This window comes from Phallusia mammillata, chromosome 2 (assembly GCF_965637545.1).
Source record: "Phallusia mammillata chromosome 2, kaPhaMamm4.hap1.1, whole genome shotgun sequence".
NCBI lineage: Eukaryota > Metazoa > Chordata > Ascidiacea > Phlebobranchia > Ascidiidae > Phallusia > Phallusia mammillata.
In genome coordinates this window covers 7,699,965-7,710,935 of record NC_137253.1, presented here as the reverse complement: position 1 = coordinate 7,710,935, position 10,971 = coordinate 7,699,965, and positions in this window count along the sequence as shown.

The window sequence follows — 10,971 nt, the reverse complement described above, 5'->3', positions numbered from 1 at the left end:
GCCCGCTTTCAGCCCACATCGAATCCGGTCTTTACGGGAAAGAGATTGCAGCAGTTTGGAAAATAATTTTCAAAGCTCGAATATCTTCTGTAGTAAAACCGGAATGGATGCAAAATATGTATTCAGTTCTTTCAAATGACACGGGATGGACGCGGGTCAATTACTTACTCAGTAGCAATCAAACGCAGTTCATTATCGGTCTCACAGCTGTTATTGTAAGGGATTCGACTACCCAAACCCCGCGATTGAAGCCTCAAGGGGATAAACTTCAACAAAGTGAAGTTGTTCAAGTTACTGCTATACCCTTACCAAGCAAACCGTATCGAAGGGTTCTAAGGTGGCCTGATCCCTGGAAGCCATACGCTGCTACGACTAAAACATCCACCAGCTTGAGAACAGAAATACAATGTGTTCCAGAATGCCCTGTGCACAACCAATCTACAATCGTTGACCCAGATGTATTAAGAGGTGCAACCTTAGTGACATGGGGCAAACCACAGTTGTCTGAACGTGGACAAACTCATAGAGGACCACCGATACGCTGTGATCAAGATACAGCTTCGGCGCCCTCTGCTGTTATTTCCACCTACATTCGCCCTATTGTCAAGTTTACGAAACAATTTAACCTAAACAGATTTCAAGATATTCCACGTTCCGTCTTACCACTGGCAGAAAACGTCAAAGTGCGGAATTCCAGCACACAAACTCCACCACCAAAACCACGCAGACGAAAGTTGTCTGCACAAAAGTTACAAACTACTGAGGTATTTGTTTTTGCCGCGACGCCCCAAGTAAGTCGGCCAGTCATGCCACGACCTCATAGATGGAAAAACAGATTAAATAGTCAAGACAGATCAAGACTACAAATCGCTGATCAATCGAGGAAACAAAATTCTGCAATCGGTCAACTGCCCACTGCTGCGGTGGAATTGGAAACTAAAAATTCTCTCAAGCAACCGACAAAAGAAAAAGACACATTAACGCCAAAGATTGGAAACGAGAATCAATCGAGTTGGCCCATTGCACAGCTGTCAGTTGTAGATTCCAAACCTCAGGCTAAAGAACCTAAATCAACTGTTCCTCTTGAAGATAGAGTCCTTGCAAATAAGCACATAGACGAGAAACCTACTAAAGATGTCGAAAAGGCATCGCAAGGCAAAGTCGAGAAAGATTCTCTAATTCAATCAATGGACGTTACTCCGGAGCAAGATCAAAATGGCACACTGAAAGATGCTTCCGACAGCAAAAAGCCTAAACGTAAAAAACGAAAGCGATTTAGGATTAATTGCTGTGTATCGTAAACGGATTCAACGGAACTTGTTCGTCACAGGCTGCCTTGACGAGTTAGAAGGCTCTGACCCGATTCAACTGGATTTTTTTCAAACACTACAATTTCCAAACAAGGAAAAAATGATTTTTCTTGTTGTATTACTATCTCACCACTGCTGTTTTGCTCTTTTTTTTCCTTTTTGCATCATTTTTTATCCTGTGTCTTTGTATCGTAATAAAAAATACACTCGGGCTTTTTTTGTAGAAATTCTTGTTACTATTTGACTGAGATCCATAATATGCGCAGTATTTATTCGAATCCAATTCGCATAACTTCTGACTCTTGTTGCTAGATGTCATTTGTAATGCTAAATAACTTGACAACATGTCAAATGTAGTGCTAAAAAATGATAAATTGGCAACAGTGCTGTGGAATCATTATTTCTCAAGAGTTAACGGTATCACGTACGCAAGATATTGTTGATATTTTAGGTTAAGAGTTGATGTCTTTTACAGACTTGGAATTCACAAAACGAAAAGGAAATTAAATACACTGACGGCCGTGCGCAAGTGAAACGGTGCAGCACCGTGCGGTGAAACCCCGTTTCACTGAAAATAGAAATCTGGAAGAACCCAATCTCGTCATAATTCGTCGTCCGTAGAGATGGCAAGTTGAAATCGCGCGGCGGAACTCGGCAGATGCGCGCAATAACCGGCTTTTCACTAAACTTAATGGTAACACAGTTCTGACATCACAATACGAGCATCTTGTTTCAGGATTGCCTTGATTCCGTATTTTTAGTAACTTCATAGAAACATGAAGTAATTAGTTTTTGCTGCCTACGAACAATTCACACAATGTTCTTTGTTCCGTCAAAAAAGATACAAAACCCTAGTTACAAACGTACAGTGTTTTTCTATTTAGCAAAAAAAATGCTACTTATAAGCGACAAAAGATCCGTAAAGTTTGACGAAAACGAATATTTCTATACTTCAAAGGACCTTCGTCGAACCCCTGAATCAGCGTTGCCGAATCCCTGGAGTTCCCAGGTTAAGAACCACTGCTCTAATGCCAGTACTTAACACACAACAAACTGATGCTTGCAAACATTTGTCAGCCAAAATTTGTCATAAATGCGGCAATGTGACGTCACACTGCCTCCTACCTAATAATCGGTTTCATGGTAACTTTTAACTTTTTGAGTATTTTTCTGAAAATGGAAATAAAAACCAGACGTGCATTTATATGCTCTGTCAAAATGGCGAATTTATATCCGTATTGGACAAAATGTGGCAACGAGGAGGGCATTTTTATACCTGTACCTACAGTGCGGTTAGAGAAAGAGAGGTAAGAGATAGCAGAAAGTGTGTTGTTGGGTAATGTATGCATTAATCTGCAACTGTGCTTTTTACAGGTGTCTTGACCTAAGAGTTTGGTCCTTATCGATGCAGGTAATCAAGGGTTGATGACATATCTTACTAATTCGTTAACTGAGAGTACAAAAACTATAGGCCTACCCACTCGTTAATGTTTTCAAATGAATTTTAATCATGCCAGTTGGGATTGTATAATACATAACTAACTAACCCATGTAATTTCCCATATAGGATCTTGGATCAGATGTAAATCGAATTTTCAACTTTCCTGTTTCGCTCAACTCCACTATAGGTATGTTTTCTTAAGAAGATTTACAAAACACTTACTTCGTAGTATGCCAAAATTTAGTATTTCACTTTGTTACATAGAAACCAATTTGGAGGATCCAACAAACGCAGTTGGGCGTAGTCCTTTATCCTCTCCCGAAAAGAAAAACATAAAAGGTACAACACAGTTAGAAAAATATTCTCAGAAATAAGAAGCAGATCCCTAAACTAACATTTATATTTATATTTGATTATTATAATAATTTAACTCGAAAAACAATGTTTCTCAACAGGTTGCATCATAGCGAGTCATAATCAAGGAAGCTGGTTCTTGACACAGACGGTTGACAGAAGATATATAAAGTTGCACCCGAGAGATGTAGTGCTGTTCCAAACAGGGCGTCCAATTCGCCCGCTTTCAGCCCACATCGAATCCGGTCTTTACGGGAAAGAGATTGCAGCAGTTTGGAAAATAATTTTCAAAGCTCGAATATCTTCTGTAGTAAAACCGGAATGGATGCAAAATATGTATTCAGTTCTTTCAAATGACACGGGATGGACGCGGGTCAATTACTTACTCAGTAGCAATCAAACGCAGTTCATTATCGGTCTCACAGCTGTTATTGTAAGGGATTCGACTACCCAAACCCCGCGATTGAAGCCTCAAGGGGATAAACTTCAACAAAGTGAAGTTGTTCAAGTTACTGCTATACCCTTACCAAGCAAACCGTATCGAAGGGTTCTAAGGTGGCCTGATCCCTGGAAGCCATACGCTGCTACGACTAAAACATCCACCAGCTTGAGAACAGAAATACAATGTGTTCCAGAATGCCCTGTGCACAACCAATCTACAATCGTTGACCCAGATGTATTAAGAGGTGCAACCTTAGTGACATGGGGCAAACCACAGTTGTCTGAACGTGGACAAACTCATAGAGGACCACCGATACGCTGTGATCAAGATACAGCTTCGGCGCCCTCTGCTGTTATTTCCACCTACATTCGCCCTATTGTCAAGTTTACGAAACAATTTAACCTAAACAGATTTCAAGATATTCCACGTTCCGTCTTACCACTGGCAGAAAACGTCAAAGTGCGGAATTCCAGCACACAAACTCCACCACCAAAACCACGCAGACGAAAGTTGTCTGCACAAAAGTTACAAACTACTGAGGTATTTGTTTTTGCCGCGACGCCCCAAGTAAGTCGGCCAGTCATGCCACGACCTCATAGATGGAAAAACAGATTAAATAGTCAAGACAGATCAAGACTACAAATCGCTGATCAATCGAGGAAACAAAATTCTGCAATCGGTCAACTGCCCACTGCTGCGGTGGAATTGGAAACTAAAAATTCTCTCAAGCAACCGACAAAAGAAAAAGACACATTAACGCCAAAGATTGGAAACGAGAATCAATCGAGTTGGCCCATTGCACAGCTGTCAGTTGTAGATTCCAAACCTCAGGCTAAAGAACCTAAATCAACTGTTCCTCTTGAAGATAGAGTCCTTGCAAATAAGCACATAGACGAGAAACCTACTAAAGATGTCGAAAAGGCATCGCAAGGCAAAGTCGAGAAAGATTCTCTAATTCAATCAATGGACGTTACTCCGGAGCAAGATCAAAATGGCACACTGAAAGATGCTTCCGACAGCAAAAAGCCTAAACGTAAAAAACGAAAGCGATTTAGGATTAATTGCTGTGTATCGTAAACGGATTCAACGGAACTTGTTCGTCACAGGCTGCCTTGACGAGTTAGAAGGCTCTGACCCGATTCAACTGGATTTTTTTCAAACACTACAATTTCCAAACAAGGAAAAAATGATTTTTCTTGTTGTATTACTATCTCACCACTGCTGTTTTGCTCTTTTTTTTCCTTTTTGCATCATTTTTTATCCTGTGTCTTTGTATCGTAATAAAAAATACACTCGGGCTTTTTTTGTAGAAATTCTTGTTACTATTTGACTGAGATCCATAATATGCGCAGTATTTATTCGAATCCAATTCGCATAACTTCTGACTCTTGTTGCTAGATGTCATTTGTAATGCTAAATAACTTGACAACATGTCAAATGTAGTGCTAAAAAATGATAAATTGGCAACAGTGCTGTGGAATCATTATTTCTCAAGAGTTAACGGTATCACGTACGCAAGATATTGTTGATATTTTAGGTTAAGAGTTGATGTCTTTTACAGACTTGGAATTCACAAAACGAAAAGGAAATTAAATACACTGACGGCCGTGCGCAAGTGAAACGGTGCAGCACCGTGCGGTGAAACCCCGTTTCACTGAAAATAGAAATCTGGAAGAACCCAATCTCGTCATAATTCGTCGTCCGTAGAGATGGCAAGTTGAAATCGCGCGGCGGAACTCGGCAGATGCGCGCAATAACCGGCTTTTCACTAAACTTAATGGTAACACAGTTCTGACATCACAATACGAGCATCTTGTTTCAGGATTGCCTTGATTCCGTATTTTTAGTAACTTCATAGAAACATGAAGTAATTAGTTTTTGCTGCCTACGAACAATTCACACAATGTTCTTTGTTCCGTCAAAAAAGATACAAAACCCTAGTTACAAACGTACAGTGTTTTTCTATTTAGCAAAAAAAATGCTACTTATAAGCGACAAAAGATCCGTAAAGTTTGACGAAAACGAATATTTCTATACTTCAAAGGACCTTCGTCGAACCCCTGAATCAGCGTTGCCGAATCCCTGGAGTTCCCAGGTTAAGAACCACTGCTCTAATGCCAGTACTTAACACACAACAAACTGATGCTTGCAAACATTTGTCAGCCAAAATTTGTCATAAATGCGGCAATGTGACGTCACACTGCCTCCTACCTAATAATCGGTTTCATGGTAACTTTTAACTTTTTGAGTATTTTTCTGAAAATGGAAATAAAAACCAGACGTGCATTTATATGCTCTGTCAAAATGGCGAATTTATATCCGTATTGGACAAAATGTGGCAACGAGGAGGGCATTTTTATACCTGTACCTACAGTGCGGTTAGAGAAAGAGAGGTAAGAGATAGCAGAAAGTGTGTTGTTGGGTAATGTATGCATTAATCTGCAACTGTGCTTTTTACAGGTGTCTTGACCTAAGAGTTTGGTCCTTATCGATGCAGGTAATCAAGGGTTGATGACATATCTTACTAATTCGTTAACTGAGAGTACAAAAAGTATAGGCCTACCCACTCGTTAATGTTTTCAAATGAATTTTAATCATGCCAGTTGGGATTGTATAATACATAACTAACTAACCCATGTAATTTCCCATATAGGATCTTGGATCAGATGTAAATCGAATTTTCAACTTTCCTGTTTCGCTCAACTCCACTATAGGTATGTTTTCTTAAGAAGATTTACAAAACACTTACTTCGTAGTATGCCAAAATTTAGTATTTCACTTTGTTACATAGAAACCAATTTGGAGGATCCAACAAACGCAGTTGGGCGTAGTCCTTTATCCTCTCCCGAAAAGAAAAACATAAAAGGTACAACACAGTTAGAAAAATATTCTCAGAAATAAGAAGCAGATCCCTAAACTAACATTTATATTTATATTTGATTATTATAATAATTTAACTCGAAAAACAATGTTTCTCAACAGGTTGCATCATAGCGAGTCATAATCAAGGAAGCTGGTTCTTGACACAGACGGTTGACAGAAGATATATAAAGTTGCACCCGAGAGATGTAGTGCTGTTCCAAACAGGGCGTCCAATTCGCCCGCTTTCAGCCCACATCGAATCCGGTCTTTACGGGAAAGAGATTGCAGCAGTTTGGAAAATAATTTTCAAAGCTCGAATATCTTCTGTAGTAAAACCGGAATGGATGCAAAATATGTATTCAGTTCTTTCAAATGACACGGGATGGACGCGGGTCAATTACTTACTCAGTAGCAATCAAACGCAGTTCATTATCGGTCTCACAGCTGTTATTGTAAGGGATTCGACTACCCAAACCCCGCGATTGAAGCCTCAAGGGGATAAACTTCAACAAAGTGAAGTTGTTCAAGTTACTGCTATACCCTTACCAAGCAAACCGTATCGAAGGGTTCTAAGGTGGCCTGATCCCTGGAAGCCATACGCTGCTACGACTAAAACATCCACCAGCTTGAGAACAGAAATACAATGTGTTCCAGAATGCCCTGTGCACAACCAATCTACAATCGTTGACCCAGATGTATTAAGAGGTGCAACCTTAGTGACATGGGGCAAACCACAGTTGTCTGAACGTGGGACAAACTCATAGAGGACCACCGATACGCTGTGATCAAGATACAGCTTCGGCGCCCTCTGCTGTTATTTCCACCTACATTCGCCCTATTGTCAAGTTTACGAAACAATTTAACCTAAACAGATTTCAAGATATTCCACGTTCCGTCTTACCACTGGCAGAAAACGTCAAAGTGCGGAATTCCAGCACACAAACTCCACCACCAAAACCACGCAGACGAAAGTTGTCTGCACAAAAGTTACAAACTACTGAGGTATTTGTTTTTGCCGCGACGCCCCAAGTAAGTCGGCCAGTCATGCCACGACCTCATAGATGGAAAAACAGATTAAATAGTCAAGACAGATCAAGACTACAAATCGCTGATCAATCGAGGAAACAAAATTCTGCAATCGGTCAACTGCCCACTGCTGCGGTGGAATTGGAAACTAAAAATTCTCTCAAGCAACCGACAAAAGAAAAAGACACATTAACGCCAAAGATTGGAAACGAGAATCAATCGAGTTGGCCCATTGCACAGCTGTCAGTTGTAGATTCCAAACCTCAGGCTAAAGAACCTAAATCAACTGTTCCTCTTGAAGATAGAGTCCTTGCAAATAAGCACATAGACGAGAAACCTACTAAAGATGTCGAAAAGGCATCGCAAGGCAAAGTCGAGAAAGATTCTCTAATTCAATCAATGGACGTTACTCCGGAGCAAGATCAAAATGGCACACTGAAAGATGCTTCCGACAGCAAAAAGCCTAAACGTAAAAAACGAAAGCGATTTAGGATTAATTGCTGTGTATCGTAAACGGATTCAACGGAACTTGTTCGTCACAGGCTGCCTTGACGAGTTAGAAGGCTCTGACCCGATTCAACTGGATTTTTTTCAAACACTACAATTTCCAAACAAGGAAAAATGATTTTTCTTGTTGTATTACTATCTCACCACTGCTGTTTTGCTCTTTTTTTTCCTTTTTGCATCATTTTTTATCCTGTGTCTTTGTATCGTAATAAAAAATACACTCGGGCTTTTTTTGTAGAAATTCTTGTTACTATTTGACTGAGATCCATAATATGCGCAGTATTTATTCGAATCCAATTCGCATAACTTCTGACTCTTGTTGCTAGATGTCATTTGTAATGCTAAATAACTTGACAACATGTCAAATGTAGTGCTAAAAAATGATAAATTGGCAACAGTGCTGTGGAATCATTATTTCTCAAGAGTTAACGGTATCACGTACGCAAGATATTGTTGATATTTTAGGTTAAGAGTTGATGTCTTTTACAGACTTGGAATTCACAAAACGAAAAGGAAATTAAATACACTGACGGCCGTGCGCAAGTGAAACGGTGCAGCACCGTGCGGTGAAACCCCGTTTCACTGAAAATAGAAATCTGGAAGAACCCAATCTCGTCATAATTCGTCGTCCGTAGAGATGGCAAGTTGAAATCGCGCGGCGGAACTCGGCAGATGCGCGCAATAACCGGCTTTTCACTAAACTTAATGGTAACACAGTTCTGACATCACAATACGAGCATCTTGTTTCAGGATTGCCTTGATTCCGTATTTTTAGTAACTTCATAGAAACATGAAGTAATTAGTTTTTGCTGCCTACGAACAATTCACACAATGTTCTTTGTTCCGTCAAAAACGATACAAAACCCTAGTTACAAACGTACAGTGTTTTTCTATTTAGCAAAAAAAATGCTACTTATAAGCGACAAAAGATCCGTAAAGTTTGACGAAAACGAATATTTCTATACTTCAAAGGACCTTCGTCGAACCCCTGAATCAGCGTTGCCGAATCCCTGGAGTTCCCAGGTTAAGAACCACTGCTCTAATGCCAGTACTTAACACACAACAAACTGATGCTTGCAAACATTTGTCAGCCAAAATTTGTCATAAATGCGGCAATGTGACGTCACACTGCCTCCTACCTAATAATCGGTTTCATGGTAACTTTTAACTTTTTGAGTATTTTTCTGAAAATGGAAATAAAAACCAGACGTGCATTTATATGCTCTGTCAAAATGGCGAATTTATATCCGTATTGGACAAAATGTGGCAACGAGGAGGGCATTTTTATACCTGTACCTACAGTGCGGTTAGAGAAAGAGAGGTAAGAGATAGCAGAAAGTGTGTTGTTGGGTAATGTATGCATTAATCTGCAACTGTGCTTTTTACAGGTGTCTTGACCTAAGAGTTTGGTCCTTATCGATGCAGGTAATCAAGGGTTGATGACATATCTTACTAATTCGTTAACTGAGAGTACAAAAACTATAGGCCTACCCACTCGTTAATGTTTTCAAATGAATTTTAATCATGCCAGTTGGGATTGTATAATACATAACTAACTAACCCATGTAATTTCCCATATAGGATCTTGGATCAGATGTAAATCGAATTTTCAACTTTCCTGTTTCGCTCAACTCCACTATAGGTATGTTTTCTTAAGAAGATTTACAAAACACTTACTTCGTAGTATGCCAAAATTTAGTATTTCACTTTGTTACATAGAAACCAATTTGGAGGATCCAACAAACGCAGTTGGGCGTAGTCCTTTATCCTCTCCCGAAAAGAAAAACATAAAAGGTACAACACAGTTAGAAAAATATTCTCAGAAATAAGAAGCAGATCCCTAAACTAACATTTATATTTATATTTGATTATTATAATAATTTAACTCGAAAAACAATGTTTCTCAACAGGTTGCATCATAGCGAGTCATAATCAAGGAAGCTGGTTCTTGACACAGACGGTTGACAGAAGATATATAAAGTTGCACCCGAGAGATGTAGTGCTGTTCCAAACAGGGCGTCCAATTCGCCCGCTTTCAGCCCACATCGAATCCGGTCTTTACGGGAAAGAGATTGCAGCAGTTTGGAAAATAATTTTCAAAGCTCGAATATCTTCTGTAGTAAAACCGGAATGGATGCAAAATATGTATTCAGTTCTTTCAAATGACACGGGATGGACGCGGGTCAATTACTTACTCAGTAGCAATCAAACGCAGTTCATTATCGGTCTCACAGCTGTTATTGTAAGGGATTCGACTACCCAAACCCCGCGATTGAAGCCTCAAGGGGATAAACTTCAACAAAGTGAAGTTGTTCAAGTTACTGCTATACCCTTACCAAGCAAACCGTATCGAAGGGTTCTAAGGTGGCCTGATCCCTGGAAGCCATACGCTGCTACGACTAAAACATCCACCAGCTTGAGAACAGAAATACAATGTGTTCCAGAATGCCCTGTGCACAACCAATCTACAATCGTTGACCCAGATGTATTAAGAGGTGCAACCTTAGTGACATGGGGCAAACCACAGTTGTCTGAACGTGGACAAACTCATAGAGGACCACCGATACGCTGTGATCAAGATACAGCTTCGGCGCCCTCTGCTGTTATTTCCACCTACATTCGCCCTATTGTCAAGTTTACGAAACAATTTAACCTAAACAGATTTCAAGATATTCCACGTTCCGTCTTACCACTGGCAGAAAACGTCAAAGTGCGGAATTCCAGCACACAAACTCCACCACCAAAACCACGCAGACGAAAGTTGTCTGCACAAAAGTTACAAACTACTGAGGTATTTGTTTTTGCCGCGACGCCCCAAGTAAGTCGGCCAGTCATGCCACGACCTCATAGATGGAAAAACAGATTAAATAGTCAAGACAGATCAAGACTACAAATCGCTGATCAATCGAGGAAACAAAATTCTGCAATCGGTCAACTGCCCACTGCTGCGGTGGAATTGGAAACTAAAAATTCTCTCAAGCAACCGACAAAAGAAAAAGACACATTAACGCCAAAGATTGGAAACGAGA